This window comes from Lissotriton helveticus, chromosome 2_1 (assembly GCF_964261635.1).
Source record: "Lissotriton helveticus chromosome 2_1, aLisHel1.1, whole genome shotgun sequence".
NCBI classification, from domain to species: Eukaryota; Metazoa; Chordata; class Amphibia; order Caudata; family Salamandridae; genus Lissotriton; species Lissotriton helveticus.
In genome coordinates, this window is record NC_136059.1 from 980,079,300 (window position 1) to 980,100,320 (window position 21,021).

The 21,021-nt window shown below is 44.2% G+C and overlaps 1 long non-coding RNA gene across 1 annotated transcript in view; it reads left to right on the forward strand.

Moving 5' to 3' along the window:
• Positions 1-14,060, forward strand: part of LOC144818368 (uncharacterized) — a 108,819-nt gene extending 94,759 nt beyond the window's left edge. The window contains exon 6 of the long non-coding RNA XR_013607092.1: positions 13,954-14,060. This is a non-coding gene — a long non-coding RNA (uncharacterized LOC144818368). The remainder of the gene's footprint in view (positions 1-13,953) is intronic.
• Positions 14,061-21,021: the final 6,961 nt, after the last annotated feature.

Genomic DNA, 21,021 nt, shown 5'->3' on the forward strand with positions numbered 1-21,021 from the left:
TGGTAGGGGTGTAGGGGCTCACGCCCTGTCTCAGTGGAGGCGGAGTGAGTGTGGGACGGTGTGTCCCACGTTGGCCCGAAACCCTGTCTCTGGGCCTGTAGGGTTCCCTAGGGGAGCGCCAGGTCAGGGGCCTAGGCTGTACTTACAGGTCATTTGAGGAGGATCTTCCTGTGTCTAGAGGACGGGGAGTTTCTGTAATCAGAACTCCGGCGGTCCTGGTGTTAGGCTGTACCGCTCCTAAGTGGAGGGTGCAGAAGTCCTGGTTCGCTGGGCAATTGACCGTTTAGAGTGCTTGACCATTTGTGGGGCCTCTGGAGGTTGTTCCCTGAGGAGGGGGGAGGCCAGGTTCAGGTTCAGCCTGATCTGGAGGGAAGGGCATCTGTAATCAGTGTCCTGACCGGTGTTTTGCTTCTAGGGGTACCGCTCCAAGGTGGGAGGGTGCAGAACTCCGGAAGGGGGTGCAGAGGGACGGTGTCCTTACTTCTGACCCCGGTGCAACCTGAGGGTTTAGATCCTAGGTTGGGAGATTAGGAAACTTCCAGGTCAAGAGGAATCTCTACCAAAGTGGATCAGCTGAAGAGACTGAGGAGGCTGCCCTTGCTGTGTGTTCTGGGGCCCACCTGCAGTCTGTTGTTTCTACTAGGGTGGAGGAAAGGGGATTTTACTGTGTGCTGTGTCCCCCCACCTGCTTGAAGAGGAACTGTGCTATGTGCTTTGTACCTCTGGAGTGAAATAGTTTCCAGGTGGTAGACCAGTGATGGAGTGAGGTCCTGATCTGGTAGGAGAGTTGTGTTCTGGTGAGTGCTTCCCTGTGAGGGTGCGGGAACCCAGAAGTAGAGGTAGGGTGGGGCATGCTTGCCCGTGACCTCTGGTCAGCCTGAAGGGGTGGTCCCTGGGTTGAAGGATCAGTGGTAGTTGTAGCTACACTGAGAGAGAGAGTGGAGAATGGCTATTGTGTGCCAGGGTTTACTGCCCCCCGCTCTGTGGATTGGGTAGGACCTGTGATATTTGGATGGCCTAGGGCCTGGTCCTGGCTGTGGATGACTAGTGTGTACCAGTGGGGTATCCTAGTTGGGTCAGAGAGTTCTTGTTTGGAGAAAACCATGTAGGTTCAGAGTGGCGAAAAACTGGAAGGTGTCTCTGCCTTGCGGGCCCATGTCCGTGTTTTGTCGCCCAAAGCAAGGAAGCCCATCAGTGGAGTGATTGGTCTACCCTGCGTTTTGGCTGGAAGGGGGTTGTGTTGGACCTGGCCCTTTTGGCAGGTTCACCCCAAAACTTTTTGCTTTTTCCTAGCCTGTTTCTGGAACCTGGGTTGGTGATTTTAGGCCTCTGTGCACTTTTTCACTGTGGTACAGTGTAAAGTGCGTGTGCTCTCAGTGTATGTGTGGTGAGTGACCTGCCCTCCCATAGGAATGAATGGGGAATATGTATGCCCATGGTAGTTCCTGATGTGTGGGGAGTGCAGGGTTGAGTTAGATATGTGTGAACTCGTGAGATTGAATGCTGCGTAATGGTGTATGCGGCATGGTTGTGTCTAGTCTAGAAGTGCTACTTTGAGAAGTTGGCATATTTGTGTAATTTGTGCCTGGCGTGTGATTGGCTGGTGAGCCTGGCCCAGAGTGCCTGGGCCTGCTTGTGAATTGACTGTCTGGTTTGAGTGTGACAGGGGCTGCAGAACCCCCAGGAGGTTGTCTGAGTCAGCCCGTGGATGAAAGGCAGCATCTGCTGCCAGGGAAGTGGGTGGAGATCGCACCTGATAGTGAGTGAGGCTGTGCCTGCCTGCCACAATGCTGGCTCCACCCCCCCACTGGGCGACTGTCACCTCTGTCCCTGATACTGACAGGACTTCCCTATAACCAGTTCTAGCTGGTTTTCACACTGCCTGCACAAAGACTTCAAAGACTTTTCTGTGTATAAGAAGGGGCTGTGTCCCCTTCCAATGTTCTTGTTTCTGACTTGAATCTTGCCAGGGGCGTGCTGCTGCTTGGGCTCAGGGGAAGGCTTGCCTCCCTGAGCCCTGCCCAGCCCCTGGATACCTGATGGACTGCTGCTGGACTTTTTGTGCCTTTAGCGCTGGGAGCGCTTTACTTTCCCTGTTAAGCGCTGGGAGCGCTTTATTCCTGCTCTAAGCGCCTGGGAGCGCTTTTATTTCTACTAGGAGCGCTTAATTTCTGATTATAGCGCTGGTAGCGCTCTGCTCATTGTCCTTAGCGCTTGGAAGCGCTTTATTTTCCATGGCCGGTGCCCACCCGGCGTTTGCCCCCGTAAATTGCGGCGAGATCGTCCCTGCCGGTGCCCGAACCGGACGTCAGGCAGGCCGGGGGCGGGACGGGAGAGACAACCGGAAGTGGTGGAGAGAGGAGGTCGGGAGCCTACCCCGCCTCCTCGTGGTCCGTGAGCTGTGCGGCGTGGGAGGAAGCGATTGCCTGGTCTTCCGGTCTCCCGTGTGTAGAGGGAGACCGGAGATACTGCCCGGGAAGAGAAGAGGCCGAGAGGAAGTTGTTCCCGCTTCCCCCTGCCTGGGGGAAGCCTTTTCTTGCTTTGCCGGTCTCCCGTGCGGAGAGGGAGACCGGCGACGCCGCGTCACGAGGAAGGAAGGCTGGTGGTGCTTGCGGGCTCCCGTGTGCTGAGGGAGCCCCAAGAACGAAGGAGAGCTGCCGCCCAGCAGAGAGGCCGCCGCCCGGAGGAGCCCCGCCCAGGAGACAGCCCGGTGAGTCGGAAGGGCTGGGGGGGGCTCGGTGCGGCTGCAGTTGGTGCCGGAGAGTGGCACATGGGGCGAGAGCGAAGGTAGGGCGGCCCCAGCTGGCAGTGGGCCGCCCCAACGTTTCAGCGGAGCCTGAGGCTCCAATGCCCACATCTGTGTACACGAGTCCTGAGAGGGCTCCGGGGGCATTTCTGAGTTCATGAGTCCAAGAGGGACTCCAACGTACGGGGCCATATCTGTTTTAAGAGCCTGAGAGGCTCGTGGCACCATTATAGTTTTGAGTCCCCAGAGAGGGGGACTCCAACGGAGGAGCATCCTATAGTGTGGTGCAGTTAGGGCGGACCCAGTTGGCAGCGGGTCGCCCCAACGCAGTCCAGAGCCCCGAGAGGCTCCCTGAGGGCACGTGTTATGCCAGAGCCTGTGTGGCTCCAACGTGTGTAGTGAGTTCAGAGCCTGTGTGGCTCCAACAGTTGGCGCAGTTTGCGCCTAAGGGTCAGTGAGGACCCTGTCGCAGTTTGGACTCCCAGCTGCCCAGCAATTAGTGGGCAGCTGCACCGTTTAGGTCTTGTGTGGTTCCCAGGTGCCCAGCAAGTAGTGGGCACCTGCAACGTTTAGGTTTTGCGCCGTTGGCGCACCCCTGACTGGCGCTGCATGGCAGCGCACCCTGACATTTTTGGACACAGGGCTCTGTAGGCCCTTTATTTGATGGGGGCTGGTATGTAAGTTTTGCGCAGTGTGGTTACCTGCTATGTTTAGGATGGTAATTGTCTACTGTGTGTTTTTGCGCTATTGAGTTGGGTTGGGGCACCTCTGAATGTTTTTAATGCATCATGTGTCTTCCTGGATTTTACACCTCTGAATGTTTTATGCATCATGTGTCTGTCTTTCCCTGCGCTGCACCTCTGAATGTTTTAGGCATCATGTGTCTTCTTGCGCTGTACCTCTGAATGTATTTTATTGCATCATGTGCTTTGTTCTTAACACCGCTGAATGTGTAGGTTTATGCCTCATGTGTTTCCCCTTACTACTCCTCTGAATGTATATTTATGCATCATGGGTAATGTGTTCTTTCCTAGACCCCTAAATGCTGTGTGATACTTGGGTGGTTGTTCTTTTTAATACAGGTGGTCCTAGTGAGGTCCTGGTCCCCTGCGTGACATTCTCCTAAGGTGGTTAGGGTTGCGTAGGTGGTACTTACCTGTTACCAGTAGTTACTGGTTGTGATTTATAACTGTTATTTCGTTTTATATCTTATTTTCTAAGATCTACAAAGTATTTCCATTTCTAAAAGTGTTGATGCTGACAGTGGCCCATGTGGCCCTGTCCTGTAAATAATCCCTTATGAATGTTGCCCGTGCCAGTTGGCACAATGTACATGTGTGATTTCTATCTGATGTGTGTTTACAATACAAAAGTTATTTTAATATAACCTTGTGTGGAGTTCCTTTTGTGGTGTGCCTAGTATGTTGTTGCTGTTGTGCGCTGGCGCAAATGCTTTACACATTGCCTCCGAGTTTAGCCTCACTGCTCGTGCCAAGCTACCAAGGGGGTGAGCTGGGGTTATCTTGGCGTGTGACTCCCTCGCCCTGACTAGAATGGTGGTTTCTGCCTGGCTTTGGCGTCAGCCTTAGCCTACCAGAAATAGCCAGTCCTAACAATGGGGTTTTTAGTTTTGCATCCAAACAAGGCAACCACCCAGTAAAGGAAATGTTGTCAATATATAAGGCACAATGTGTCACTACTGCCCTATATGGTGCAGGAGTTTGGGGGCATAGCAGCTGCCCGTCCCTATTACAAGAAGAAAATGCCATTTTAAAACGCCTCTTAAGTCTACCACCTTCAGATTCTACAGAACTAATACACCAGGAGGTGGATCTGACATACCTTAGAGACTTAATTGCTATGCGGCCACTGCTGGTAAGGAGATCTATTTGGGCTAAAGATGAGACTGTTTTTACTAAATCTATTATTGAAGATTGTTTACTTCTTGAGAGAAAATCCCAGATCCCATGGTTAAAATATATTAATGATTAAAAGCTATTAGTGTAAGGAAAGGTATTGCCCATGTAAGTTGATTTTTAACCTCTTCTATGCTAATGACAAGGTCAGCTCGTCATGCAGTACCACTGGAGCTGTGGTTATGACGAGCTGACCTTGTCATGAACAATGGTAAATCTGGGAATGCAGCACAGGAGGAAAATCTCCTGTAGCATTGAAGGTGTTACAGAATATTATTTATTCTGGAATATACTTTTAATGATGAATTATACACTCTAAAAGCAATTAATGTAAGGAAAGGTATTGTTTCTGTAAACTGATTTTTATAGAATGTTATTTGTAAGAATAGGTATTGTCTCTGTAAATCGATTTTTAAAGAATGTTATTTACTATGCAATTGCTTTTATGGTTGTTTTACAATCCGAATAAAGTTTATTGTGCAGAACTGAGTGCAGTCAATAGCACATAGCACACAAAGGGAGTGGGCAAAGGCATAACATTCCTTTGCCACCCATTGCCTTTCTACCAGTGACTGTGGCATGGCTATAAACTAATGCACAATTCTGTTGATGCATCTCAGAACCTGATGCAAAATCAAAACTAGCTTGGCTGTGGGTTGCCAACATTGTCCCAGGTGATCCTCTGAAAAGATCCAGTGGACAGTATATGAAACACAAGGGAGGGCGCAAGGGCGATGCAACACTAGAGTAAGAACTTGTGTGGCCCTGTATCACTTGATAAATTTAGAGTAACACAACACATCACAAATCGCTGCATTGCATTACTCTGCCCCACAAAGGCGTTTCATAGGTGGAGCTTGGATGTTCCCACGTATCCACTCATGGATTTTGGTGCATTCCCAGATTCACCATTACTGTTAGACCTGGGAATGCGTCAAAATGCTACGCCTCCCCAGATGAGGCAAAATGAGAAGAGATATGTGTATTTCTCCTTGTGTTTTTCCTCTTTCTATTTGTGTGGAGAGAGAGGGAAAGGCCGCCTCAGAGGATTGTTTTTGTGCAGGAAGGTGCCCCTTCTGAAGTGAAGAATTTTAGGTGTAATTCCTCACCCACAATCCTATTTATCCCTATGACCTTTCTACTTAGCTTGCCTTCAGTCATAGTGAGGGAGAGAACAATTTTTGGTGGGATGAGAGCTCATCTAAACAGGGGAATGGCTAGAGTCTGGAAGGAGGTTTGCCCGATCGCAGTCAGGTTCTGCCATTTGAAAAAGAGGTTTCAGGGTAGTTTTACAAAGGTGAAGAGGAAGTGCTGCAAAAATAAAGTTGTCAAATGGCAAGAAAGCCTGGACTAACTGAGGAAAATTCTCCAGTCACTGGCTAGTGCACAGGATAGACCTGGCATCCCACTACCGCCTATTCAGAACATTCCTGGATGTGGGCAGACTACACCTGATGAGGAAGACTTCTCACTCTTGCTGGTAGACAAGACTCAAGGACTCCTAATGGAACCCAGGGACTGGAACTCCTCTCCAAAGGTAAAGTGGTTGTCCTCTTGTTTGCCTGTTCCAGGGACACAGACAGCAAAAGGACTCCTGACTTCAAGAAGGCTCAGCTGACACTTGACAATATTGCAATATCCTAAACTCAACTGATGACAATATCCCACCATCCCAAAACAGTGTAATGCTAATGCGCCAGGGTAGCTTACAAATAGCATCAACGTGTACGGCGGACAGATTTCGCTCCCCTGCTGACATGTTCTGACCTAAATATTATACAAGGGGTACACAGAATTGTAACTTATATTTAGATGCTTTGTGGTCCTTAAAAGCGAATTCAGTGAGCAGGTAAAAGGTATTATGCTTGCATTGATCCAACAAGTTAGATTCAGGGTAGTTTTACAAAGGTGAAGAGGAAGTGCTGCAAAAATAAAGTTGTCAAATGGCAAGAAAGCCTGGACTAACTGAGGAAAATTCTCCAGTCACTGGCTAGTGCACAGGATAGACCTGGCATCCCACTACCGCCTATTCAGAACATTCCTGGATGTGGGCAGACTACACCTGATGAGGAAGACTTCTCACTCTTGCTGGTAGACAAGACTCAAGGACTCCTAATGGAACCCAGGGACTGGAACTCCTCTCCAAAGGTAAAGTGGTTGTCCTCTTGTTTGCCTGTTCCAGGGACACAGACAGCAAAAGGACTCCTGACTTCAAGAAGGCTCAGCTGACACTTGACAATATTGCAATATCCTAAACTCAACTGATGACAATATCCCACCATCCCAAAACAGTGTAATGCTAATGCGCCAGGGTAGCTTACAAATAGCATCAACGTGTACGGCGGACAGATTTCGCTCCCCTGCTGACATGTTCTGACCTAAATATTATACAAGGGGTACACAGAATTGTAACTTATTTTTAGATGCTTTGTGGTCCTTAAAAGCGAATTCAGTCATCAACAAACTAAACTAACAGAGATCCTTATGGGAAAACAAGGGTGTCCAGATATTTCCTGAGAGCCTGAGAAAATAAGGATGGTGACTCTGTATACTCCTGAGGAAAACAAGTACATGTGATTTTGCCCTCTGAAAACAACAAACCAAAAAGATACTTGCTGTCAGGGTGTAATGGATTGGAGGTCAAAGGAGCGCACAGATCTGCAACAGTGAAGTATGGAACAGATGCTGGGATACATGGTAGAATGGAAGCAGGTAACTAATGCGCTCTATGGTACAGTACACGTGCCATTACTAGCAGCAACATGCATAAACACAATATAGTCAGCATTGTCACAAGTCCATAGAATACAAACAGGGATATCATTTTATAAAGACAGTGGAAAAGTACTACAGTACCTAACCACCCTCCCCGTGGTAAAAAGGAGTTAATTATAAATAAGAAGACCTCTGGGCTTTGTCAGCAGACCCCATACCTCAAGGCCTAGATGAATGGTTTACTTCTCAGGACAAGCACAGCTCTTCTCTCTGGAAAGGTCTCTCTCCAAGTGCATGAACAACATACTTCACTTGCAATATTAAATCATACGATTTTCAGTAGTGCAGCTGTGTGTCATGTTATGTCTAGGTGCGAGGGACTGACCAGAACAGAATAACAAGGGGCATTGTTGAATGACCTTGTACATTGTGTGCAGACTAAACCTCAGAGCACCGCAGAGAACGCCAAAAGCAGACAGATCTCATGTGAAAAGGGCACAAACAAAGTCTTGCAAAATAAACGCATGTAGTGTTGTGCGCAAAAGTAGCATAATGGCTAACTTAGCAATGTCGACAAAGAACCCACCATCTATACTACAGGGAAGCAGGATATCACAACATAATTAATAGCAAATAAATCTTGGTATACACCCGTTACAACGCATCTTTTACTCCGCACTACCATTACAACGCGACCTTTACTCCGCACTACCATTACAACGCATTGCGCTGGGGGGCGCTCTAGGATAGGGAATAAGTATAATTTACTATCCAACACCTTCCCTAGGGTCCACGGGGACTGAGTTAGAATAGTAAATTATACTTACCACTATCCAGCGCCCCAAGGCGCTATGCGTTGTAACCGTATGCGGAGTAAAAGTCGCGTTGTAATGGTCTGCGGAGTAATAGTATGCGTTATAACGTCATACATCCATAAATCTTTCATAAAATTCAGGTGTTTTACTAGACATTTTGATAGGAAAGATAGAAGTATTACAGACAACATAATTAAACAAAAAAGTGTGCAGTTCCAAGATTGGGTTCCAGGCTATTACATTAAGTATCTGAGCCCTACCTGGTCATGTGAGCATTAACTTGTTGAAGCACAGGCCCTCATCCACCTAAAGGTGGCATGCTTTATCATAGGGCTGTGCTCCTTGTTGGGCAGGCGCTCCAATGACCAATAGACCCCCTCAAAAGGGCTCTTTGTGGGATAACATTTTAACTTTGGCTTTGGGGGGGGTTTGTAAACGACCCAATCCTCTCCTAAAATGTATGAAGGGTAGAAGGCAATATTATGTAGTGATATAGAGGTAGATTGTTGAAGAGTGATTCATATAATTAACTATATGTCCCTCAGGAGCCACATTTATTTTTGGAGCAAGTGTTAAGGGTTAAAAGCATGGGGACTATATAGGATGGTAATGCTTCTTATATTTCAAAGAGTTGGGCAACATGCTTCTTGCCCTTAAAGTCCGAACCAGGATCAACGGTAATTCATCAGGACCTAAAAGACTACCTAATTTCCTCCTATATATGGGTATCTTATTTTTGTGTCTTTTGTGCTACCAGAGGCGTATGAACTTCATTCAGTGTTGACAAACAGAAAATCTTATTTGCGTTAAGACTTACATCCCTGATTCAGAAGAATTGTCACTCATACACTTAGGGCCAGATGTAGGAGCCTAAATACCGGTCGGTAACGGCCGATTTCGGCTGTTACCGACCGGTATTTAAGAATTGGCATGTAGGGGTATTTATTTTACAGATTCGGTAAATTTACCGAATCGGTAATTTTACCGATGCTGTAAAATACCGAATCGGTAATTTTACTGATTCGGTAAATCCAAATGTAGGTGGGACTCTTCTGAGTCCCAAAGGCCATACAGATTCGGTATTTTACCACCCAATTCAATTGGGTGGTGAAATACCGAATCCAGGTGTGCATGCACATGTGTGCATGCACACCTATGCCATGTGACAGACAGACATGCCCTTAGGGCATGTCTGTGTGCCACATGGCACACATGCCTGTATTTGGGGTGCTAGAGGGTGTCAAAGTGACACCCCCTGCACCCTGGCAGGAATCGGTATTTACTGATTCGGTAATTACCGAATCGGTATTTACCATTGATTCCTATGGGCTTCACAGCCCATAGGAATCAATAGGAAATACCGAATCGGTAAATACCGAATATTAAAGATTCGGTATTTCAATTTCTAGAAATACCTACATCTCCCCCCTTCATATTTACCGATTCATAAATACCGAATCGGTAAAATTCGGTATTTATGAATCGGTAAATACGATTCTCCTACATCTGGCCCTTAATTCCTATGGTAAAAGGCCCCCCTGAGGACTCATGGGATCCAGGCTATGAGGTGGTCATTGCCCTTTCTGTAGTCCTAGCTTCTCTGCCTAGCTGTTTCCGTTGTCCCAAAGATGTGAGATGGGTAGATGGAGAAGGGTTCGCCCTCTGATGTTTCTTGGAAAGGTTGCATTTGTATTTGTAAAGAAATTAGCTTAGAGTCAGTACAGTCTTACGTTCTTGTACAGCAACACAATGGTTTTCAACATAAAGCAAATCAGAAATGTTATCAAATGCAGACTGTACACAGCTGTGCTTGTACCTTGTCCATTAGCCCCTAGGTGTCTTTCGACCCCCACACATGAGATTCTTTCTTACACTTCTTGGCTTTCTTGTTCCAGTTTTAAAAGGCTGCCTATTGTTCTGGACTGGATTTAGGGACCTTCAATCATTCCTTCGGGTTAGTCAAGCGCTCAATGTCACAGCTACCTTCTTCAGGAAAATACTTTTTATCCTTACTTGTAGTGCATACTGGTGGTACAAGACAAGAGTGGAAGTCCTATTTGCTGGGGCTGCTTCAAACTTGTATTTTGTGACCCCAATTCCATACTTCACGCTGATTCAGAGCCAGGTTCACACTTAGTGGTCTGCCTGCCTTGTGCCACAGCTCATCCTATGGAGGAGTGGGTCAGAAGGATAAGAAGGGCACGGGTGAATCTAACAGCTCTTCCCTTGTGTTGTCATGGAGGGGGGTAGGAAAGTTGTTTCAGTTATGTACTCTGAGCCCTCTGTATTTGGAGGCAAAATGTAATACAAAGTGGTATTCACAAACTACGTGCAGAGTTTACGCCTCCGTCTTTCCTATCTTTCTATGTGTGGAGTTCTCCACCCGACTGCGGAGTCTCTGCACATGTAAGTATACATTTTAGTAGTGAATATGGGAGGGACTGGAGGGAGCAGGTGGTAAAAGGGGCAGACGTACTACTAAAGGGGTGGGGAATGGGGGGTAAGGAGGGGATTAGAGAGCAATGTCACCTACCGACAAAAGAGTAAGCCCATTGCTTTTCACAAACTGAACTTCTAAAGGTACTGACACAACGTCCCATAGAAAATAATGGCAGCAAGGATAAAAAAAGATACAACATATCAAAGAATTTTAAATAAAAATTATTGTCAAATACAATGTAAAATAAACGGACTTAAATGTAATATTTTTTTAAAATAAAATAATTTAATTATAATTCCATATACTAAATAGGACTTAAAAGAAAGAACAATAAAGAATTATAATGTTATTTTTCCACTGAAATATAGGCATCATTGTAAAAAACATTTGGTTATTTTCAATTTACGTTGCATAATTTATTTTTATATTAAATGTAACTCCATGAAAGGTGTATAAATAAATTCTCGAGATACATATAGCAATTACTTCAATACCTACAACACGCCTGGTAAAGAAATGAGTGATTGCTCTCAACTCCACTCCATCACCTATCGCCAGCAGAAGCTCCTCACACCAGCCACCAATCACAGCTAGGCTGTCTACATAAAGAAGGAATGGACATAGCAAAGCTCTTTTCCTGCCTTCACTATGTCGTTAAACAGGTTAGTGGGTTTCGTCTTGTTTTGGGGAGGAATTATTTAAGGAGGAGTATACCTCCAGAGGTACTCCAGTAGGACGCTCCCAAGCTACTGCTACCTAAGTCAAAATTCTTAGGGACAGATTTATCAAACTTTAATTCAGGCAGCTCTGCAAGCCACCTTGCTGTGCTGCACTGTGTGAAACGGCCGGAATGTGCCGTATTTAACGTTATACTGCACATTCATGTCCATTCCTTGCGCTAGCGCACAAATTGTTGCCTCAACAGCACGTCCATAAATGGGTGGTTCGGCCACAGAGTTAAACCTCAATTTCAGGAGGCAATGTGTCCCAATTTAAGATAGAAACCAACATATCAAAAATGCAAATAAATAATAAAGAAAAGGCTGACCAAGTGAATTCTAGGGTGGAATGAAACATGCAAAGGATTTACTGTTACAAAAATCAAAGGGCACAATACCGAATATTTAGAATGTAGGTGCAAAGATCATTGCCTTAAAGGTCATCAGTTCAGAAAAAATCAACCTCAAGGGAAAATTAAGTCCCAAGTGTGCAGCAAAATCAGTAAGAAAACCAACAGCATCCCTAGTGGAGCTCAAAAGTTTCTTGCTCGCCCCCAAATTCAAGGGTTTATAAGAAATCTTCTCATTGAAATACATTAATAGTAGAAGTTCATCATGGTTTGAGGAAAAAAATAACCTTTCTAGCAAATCAAATCAGAGACATATGGAGTGACACACAGTGTCACATAGTCTTACTACCTAAGCACTAACCCACTGTTGAATATTAGTTCAGCCCTTTTCTGACCAACGTCATCAGGAGATGTCAGAACAAACTAGGTACAGAGGCAGCAGTGAACTATTGTGAATAAATGCAATACCGCGTGTAAACGGAAGAGACCTCGAAAAAATTGCAATACTACGCCTTTTGTTAGAGAGTTTCCTTCGAGAACAGAGTCAGTAGGAAATAAATAAACATGATTCTGCTTGACTGTATGCAGCAGAAACAATTAACAGTGAATGTGACATCCATTTGGAACAAGATGGCGTTGAGGCCCAGTTAAGATCTGATTAGCATAAGCCAGGGAAATACACTTTAACAAGGCATATTACAATTGTTTCAAATACAATAGTATCATGTCAGAGTACACAGGTAAATGTAAGTGTAAGACCACATTCTACGGATTGTTAATTATGCACAAAAATATAAAATGCACAAAAATTCCCACAACGTCTCTCGTCTGATTAATCACTAAATCCACAATTATTTATAGTACAGTCTGCATCACTTTCTGCTTGTGGCCTCTTGATTTTTCCAACATCTTCAGATGATTATATGCTTAATCTGTGTCATCTTCCAGTTCAAATTCATCTCACTCCCTTTTGGATGAGGCTCTTTTCACCGTACACCCACATTTTGAGAATATTAATTCATAAAAAGTGAAATAGAGCAATTGCACAAATAACACAATAATCACAGGGATTAGTATAGGCCCAAACATACCTCCTCCTAAACTATCAAACCATTCATGAACTTTTCTAAAACCCTTTCCAGTTTCTCTAACCCAGAAACCTGCTGCTTCCCATAAGCTCCTCAAAAGCTTTGACTTCAGTAAAAATATTAGTTAAGTTAGCAACATATGCCCCTGTAAGCGTACTGTTATCACGTATGAAGGTGCAGCACTCTCTCATCTTCAAAACCTTGTAAACACTGCCTTCCTTCATGACCGGATATCTAGCGCTAAATCATTTATTAGTGTCAGCGTGCCCGCAGTTTTAGAAGCAAACTGATCCATAATCTTCTAATTTTCACGTCATTCATAGGCACACCAGTAGATGGAAGCATAGTTTCTAGTACATCTAGCACAATTTGTCCAAAACCATATCAATCCATTCAGCATCACTCATTTATATGGGGAAACTCTCGGGAATACCAGAGCAAGATAGTAAGATCCCACCCAATTACGGGAAAGGTTGAAATAAGCAGTCTCAAAAACACACATATTAAATGTTAGTATTGGTTCTTCACCAACCAGAGAATCGCCTCTGACAACAGAACTTCTTTTGTACTCACTCTTTCCTACAATATCTATAGGCCTAACTCCTAAAGGTTTATGACTCACCATAAAAAATTCACCCTTTCTGTCATGCTCTACTCTTAGCCTTGGATATACATTTGAAGCCCTAAATTCATCCTCAGCCTAGCCTCAATCTGTTCTCTAATGCTCCTCTCATTCTTTCAGTCTCTCAAAAATGTCACTTTTTTCTCATTATAAATCCTTGACAAACTCATGTTCCTCTTTACTCAAACACCACACTTACTCCCTTTTAGTTCTTTTATTAGCAGAGTTAATTTGTGCAACTGTATTAAAATATTTTCTAACGGTTAATTGATTCCCAGAATCTTGGGAAAGAGGAAGGTCTTTTAGTGAAGCGTTGAAATCCTACAATTATGCTGACACAAATTCTTGCTATTTAAATACCCTAACAAAAACATTACTAGAAAGGCTATGTGTGATTGGCAACTGATAGTAGGTGACACCTTCGCCTACGAAAGATACAAATCATACCATTCTTAATTCCCATTATGTCGACATACTGATCCAACAGATTTGCATAGATATTATTTATAACCTACTAACTAAATTTCTCCTACGTTTCACAGTGTTATGTATAGACATTGGCGGCTGCTGTCAGCGAAAAGTGGTGATCCAGGGCGGGGGAGAATTACGAAAAAAAGAAAAAAGAACTTACCTGCCACCTGCTGCCTCTGTGCTCTTCTACTCATATGCTGGGGAGAGCCACATATGTGTGATGAATGGCTTCCAACACTGCGCCTTTAGCAGGTCCTGACTCACAAGAAAGGCTCCTGAGTAACGGGATTCAGAAACAGAAGTATGGAGAGCAGGCTCGTGTCATGAATACAGCAGAGCTTGCCATGCTCTGGGCAAGCCTCATCCCTGCTGCTGCATCTGCTGGTTTTGTTAACTTCTTCTAAATATATTTCTTCATTAAGAGTCATTTATCAAAAGACGATTCTGGTGATGTCATGCAGTTAGATGACTGTCAGAACTCCCATATGTCATCTAGAGTGTTGGCAGACTTCTTGTTCCCAATGTTCTGATACTGACAGTTACGAGCTGTGCCTTGGCCACACCAGGGACGGCTCTCTGTACTTCCCAATAAATCAATATCTACAACTACAATACTGCGTTTCCCTACTTCATTTCATTGGCGACAGAAGATGGGATGCAAGCCTACTTCGAGTCTACATTGATTTGAGTCCGCTCCACCTGCCTTGGTACTCCATCTATCGACTCTCCACCTCTCACTGTTTCTACCAGACAAGAGGTATTTCTGATATTAACTCAGCAAACCAACTGTGAGTAATTTTCTTTTTTTCTTCAAGGCACACACGTTTGGGACGTATCGGGACAGAGAGCTGTGCCCTTTTGAATTCCTATCATTTCTTAAGTGACTTTACTCACACCGTGCTGGAAAGAACTGTGATTTTTCATTGTGATTTTGTACTCTGCTTGTTTGGCCCTTCTCGAGAGTTTATGTGAAGCATAACTGTGGGGTACTCTCACGCTCTACATCGCGCTCACCATCTCGAGCTATCACCGCACGCTTAAGCACCACTCACCAGACCGTAAGGCTGCTTTCAGCTCGTGCCTTCAGCTCGTTGTCTTGTGAGTGCCTGTCGGTCGTTTGCTGCCAGTTTGATTAACTGCCTGTCTGCTCCGTGGAGTTCCCATTGTATCCGCGTTGATCTGTCCTTCCCTGAAGCACCTCTCCTTCTAATGACATTGTGGAACCTTCTGGGGTACTAGTGGAGAGGCAGCGCGTACTACGTCACACGTCTCCCTGTGTTTCCCTTGTTGCCTGGCTACCAGCGTGTGGCCGAGGAGGAACTCTCAGCACGTCTTATTAGCAGGCAGCATTCTTCTTCGTCTTTGCCTTCGTTAACGTAATGATTTTGTGAAACAAACAGTGGGCAATAGACGTCTTTGAAGTCTCCATACATTTTCTATTTAAATGAAATTGTTCAACTTTGCCCCGCGCTAACGCGCACAACATTTGTCATTTTCAATTTAAACAAAGCTGATTTTTTTCTCACTTTGCTCTGACGCACACAGCATTTGTGTGTCAATTCACTTTTATTATCAAGCTCGCTGACACAGCTTTTTGTTCTGCATATTTACATTGATACACACAACTTTCATCTACGTGTGTCATATTATATTTCTTACACTGACACACAGTTTTTACTACTTAAAAGTAATACAGCGCTGCCATCTTGTGGAATAATTAATTTGTGCATCAAGAGTCACATTCAACCAGCAGCTTTTATAGTGACATTTCTACATTTTTAGGTTTCGACTTTGGCGAGGGGCGAAGCCCCTCCCAGTCGAAATCTTTTGTTTTTAGTAGTGAGGTTCGGACCGCCTCTGCCTCTCATTGGCTAGCTCCATAAATGGAGGCTAGCCATTGGGAGGCAGAGGCTGTCAATCGCGCTTTCTCACGAAAACGCCATTCGGGGGCGTTTCTGGTGCTTTTTTTAAGCCCCGCCCCTTTGTCCCGGGCCGCGCTGCGATTGGCTGCCGGCCCGGGACACCCCCGTGACGTCATTCCCGGGCCGCGCTGTGATTGGCTGCCGGCCCGGGACCTGACTTGTTGACGTCTGGAGCTCATCTGCGTTCCGAGAGGGGAAAAAACGACAACAGGAGGATTTGTCGTTGGCCAGGCTTGTTTTGTTTCGTTATTTCTGTGTCTGCTTTCGTTCCGGTTTTTCCTTTTTAAGTCTTAGCTCGTAGTTTTCTTTGTGTTTATGATTACTTTAATTTGCAGGCACAGGCTTTGATATCTTTCTTCAGTTTTCATGCTGTAAATATTTGTCCTTCTTCTGTATCAATGGGAGCGGTGTAAGAGAGGCTCGGAAGAAGGGCGTGTCTACACAAGTTCAGTTTCGGCTGCTACTGACTAGAGATGAGCGCTTGAAGTCGGTTTACAGGAGTAGTAGGCGGGGTGGATACTGCACAGGGCCCGCTGACGTACAGCTGGAGGAGCGGAGCTACCAACAGGATACGCACGGAGGGTACGAGATATGCAATGACAGAAGGGCGGGCCCATGGCCCGGACTGGGGCGGTGACGTAAACGGTGAGCGTGCCCAACGATAAGAGACGAGAGGGAAATGAGGATGTACTGGACAGGTGGGCATGGCCCGGGTATCGCAGGCGACCAATGAGAAAAAGCAGGAGGAAAGTAGTGTGTCGGTAGCAGGTGGGCGGTTCTGAGTGACCGCGTACTAGCATCCCATTGGAGGAGGCGGGAGGGAAAGTAGAGCGTTTGTGGCAGGTGGGCGGGGCTTTAGGGTCTGGAGTCGGAGAACGGTAGCGGCTGCGGCGAAAGTTGTAGGGATAACTGGGTAGGCTTTGGCAGGGAACCTGGACGGGAGACAGCGCGAGGAGACCACCATGAGCACCTGAGCCGGCCCGGGGGACGTGCCCCGCCACCCCCAATGACCACCGCCGAGCGAGGTGGCAGCGAAGAGCTGGACTTCAGGCTTCTCTTCGGGGAGGAGGCTGCACAGGCGCCACAGGGCAGCGCAGGTGAGATAAGGGGTGTCCGTTTACGAGTACCCGAATCCAGAGGCGACGGGGTTCGGTTACGGTGTTTGACGGAACTGGTGTCCACCGTACTAGTGTCACCAGGACCTTGTGTACGGTCCTGGACGTCATGGGATGTCCCTCCCCTGACACAAGTGGCTCCTCCCCTTGTCATGTCGGTTTTCGAGGTGTTAGGAAGCGGATAGGCTTAATTGTGGCAATTGTGGGCTGTATTGGGCGTTTCGGGACTTGATGGGATGCTCAAGAACTATACGAGGACTTAGTAGAGAGCAAGGCTCTTTCTGTGTTTTTTTTACTCTGGGATAACATTTTGTGAATTTAAGAGTGTGGTTAGAAGGCTTTATTAGGACGGTTACTACTGAAGGGAGAAAAGGGGTTATTTAGTGGGCAGAGTGCAAAACATATTTCGAAGTGTGATATTGAGTGTAGTGGGGAGGAGAGGGCTCTAAGAAATAGCCAAAAAGAATACAGTATTATGTAAAAATCTTGTCGTTTTATCTACACATAATTGGTTATGAAATAGAACACATCTCTTAAATGAACAATTCTTGACCGATCCAATATGTTTGGCCATGTCAAGGCTGACTTTTTGTTATTATTTATTTTTGTTGCAAACAACGTGTATGCGTAAAAGTAATACAAAGTGAAGTCTTCTGTCTTTTAAAGCTGATGTGCACGTGTTTGCAAAAAAGTTACAGGTGTTTTGCAGAAATAAACAAAAAAGTGAAATGATAAAAGACATGAAAACAGAGAATGACCTACTAGTGGACTACTTTCTAGCCATAGGGTGCATGTGGGCAAGAGCAAATGCTGCAATTCACAAAGTGAGTCAGTGGGTGAAATGGGCTGACCCATTGCCATATGCTATATATAGGCTGTGGTGGGTGGAAGCAAAATGCAAATTGCACTTGAATAGACCGAAAGATTTAGAAGATCTTACCCCTAAAAATCCTGTGTGTGTGTATATATATATATATATATATATATATATATATACACACACACACACACATGTGAACAAGGCTACTGCGTTAGCCGAAACTCGTCATCCTGCCTGACTTTTGCGCACCTGGTTTAAATAAAAGTCACTGTTGCCAGCAGTGAGAACAGCAATTCCAGTGTCCGTGTTTCTCCTTATGGTGGACCAACCACCGGAGTGGTAATTAGAGATATATATATATATATATATATATATATATATATATATATATATATATATATATATATATATATATATATATATATATATATATATATATATTAACCTGATAAGAGGCTAAATGTGTGTCTAGGTCAGATTTAAAAACAATTGCAAGTCAAGCTGTGGGAAATGCTGTCTGTTGCAGTCGAAATCCCTGTTAGTTTATGTGACGACCACAGACGCCTGTGTGGGCAGCCATGGGGCCACATATTTTAGTGCAGGTTGGTTCATTGGGAATAATGACGTTTATTTATGATAATAAAAGACTCCAGCCAGTGACAACAAGCATTTACAATGCAACGGTTTCTCCTTTGGAAAAGTTAGAGCTATTAGCAATGTAAATGACAATGCCATTTATTTATCTGTTTTCAAAACCAACACATAAATACAAATTTTGTCATTTACAATGCCATTAGCTCAAACGTTTCCAAAGGCGAATCCGTTGCATTGTAAATGCTTGTTACTATTTCTGTGTCATTTATATATTTTTTTCTCCCAACATTTCTTATAGATTTCTACTCTTTTAATTTTCATTACTATTTTTCTCTCTTCTTTTCTTCTTTCTCTCTCATATTTTCTATCAATTCACTGACATGCAGAGTATTACACCCCCTGCACCCTTTTTACAAGAACCTGGAGAACCCTAACTTGAATGGAAATGATGGATTAGATCTTTTAAAGCATATCTGGGTGCAATTGATGGACCACGGTTCAGACCTGATAGAAAGAAAAAACTTATGTACTATCATTTAGGAGTTGAGGGTCAAAATGTATTTGACCATCTACCTCCTTTTGATACACCTGAAGGTCAAGACCCTGCTGAGTTTGACTTAGCGGTAATGCAATTGGATAAGTATTTTACTAAAACAAAAAACATCGCAGTACACAGATACAACTTTTTCACTAGAGCACAAAAACCCAATGTAAGTATAAACACTTTTATTACTGCATTAAAAGTCCTTGCTGCAAAATGTGAATTTGATAATTTTACATCCCAATTGGTAAGGGATCAACTTGTCGCACGTTGTTATTGTAAAAAAGTTACTCACTTGCAAAGATCCTACTCTGGATGAAGGAGTAGACATTGGCAAAAGCATTAAAAGATCTATGTTTGATGCAAAGAAACTTGAATCTGCTTTAGCAAACTCTACTATTTCTGGTGCTGTCAGTGGTAAACCTTTTTCTTCTCCTTCTCTTCCTAATATTTCCAGAAGATCTGCTACATTTAGAGGTGGAAGAAATTTTACACCAAACAGAGGTGGAAAAACATTTACACCTAACAGACAATTTAACTATAAAATAAGCTGTTATAGATGTTGATCATCCACACGTATCTTCTTTCAAAAATTGTCCTGCAATTAATCAATAATGTAGTAAATGTGGCAAAATAGGCCATTTTGCTAATGTTTGTATTTGAGGTAAAAGAGGCAATGTAAGATGTGTACTTAATGACTCTGATGATCAATTCGATGAAGATGTCACTAATCAAGAGTATGTTGTGGTAGTTAAGAATTGTCCAGACAATTGTATTAAACAACACATTCCAGATCCAGAAGTTGAAGTCATTATTGACAATAATCATATTCAACTTCTTGTTGACACGGGTGCTAGTCTCACCATTTTATCTCAAGACAAGTATATGAAGGTTTGGTCCAGCAAAAGTTTGCTACCTCCTGATATACTTACAGTAGCTTTTGAAGGTAGCAGGATTGGTTTATTAGGCTACTTTTGGGCTAAAATAAGTGTTTGTGATGCAATTATCAATGGCAAGGTCTATGTAGCTAAACGGGATATCAATGTTCTTGGTCTCATCCATCAAGCCGAGTTTGGTCTTACCATCAAACCTGGTCTACCAAACCCAGTCTTTATTGATCATCAGTCCAACTTTAATCATTCTAATTTTAATAAAAATATCAGTTCTGCGTCAAACACCCAATCAACCACTTCTTGAGAACAAAAATACACCAACATTTTTGAGGACCGTTTTGGTAAATTTTCTGACTTTCAACATTTTATCAAGATCAAAGAAGGTACCATACCAATTAAGCATAGACTTCGCAATGTTCCTTTAAGCGTTAGAGGTGATCTTTCTAAGCATTTACAATCTTTATGTGACCAAGGCATAATAGAGAAAGTTGAGTCCACTCTTTGGCTTTCACCCATTGTTTTAGCCAAAAAGAGATCTGAGGACTTAAGGATGTGTGTTGACTTGAGGAGCCTTAACGAAGCCATCTGGGTCGATGGTGTTCCCCTTCCATGCATTGAAGACCTTATCGCAAAAGTAGGGTCCTTCTCTTGGTTTACCAAACTTGAACTTAGGGCTGCATATCATCAAGTTGAACTACATCCTCAATCCCGACATCTCACAGCCTTTGTTACTCCAGATTGTGTTTTTCAGTTTCGCCTCGGCTGCGGCCGTATTCCAAAGATTAATGACCGAAATGTTTCAACATAATCCTCACTTAGTTGTTTTTCAAGACGACATTCTCATTTTCACTCAAACTGAAGCAGAGCATGATTCTGTCATTGATCAAGTGTTCAATGTCTTAACAAATAGAGGTGTTACTTTTCAAAAAAATAAATGTATTTTCAAGGTAAGGGAGATTGAATACTTAGGCCATGTCATCTCTGAGCACGGTATCAAACCTAGACCAGGTCTTATAGAAAGCATAGTAGATGTACCTCCTTATCAGAACAAGGAATAACTCATGTCCTTTCTTGGTCTTTGTGAGTTCTACTCCAAATTTATGAAAGACTTTGCCAAGACCACAGAATGTTTTAGGGCACTGCTTAAGAAAGGTGCAAACTATGTATGGTCTGAAGAATGTCAAAAATGGTTCCAAACCATCAAAGAGCACATAGTTCAAGCCCCTGCTCTGCAAACATTTGTCGAAGGAAACC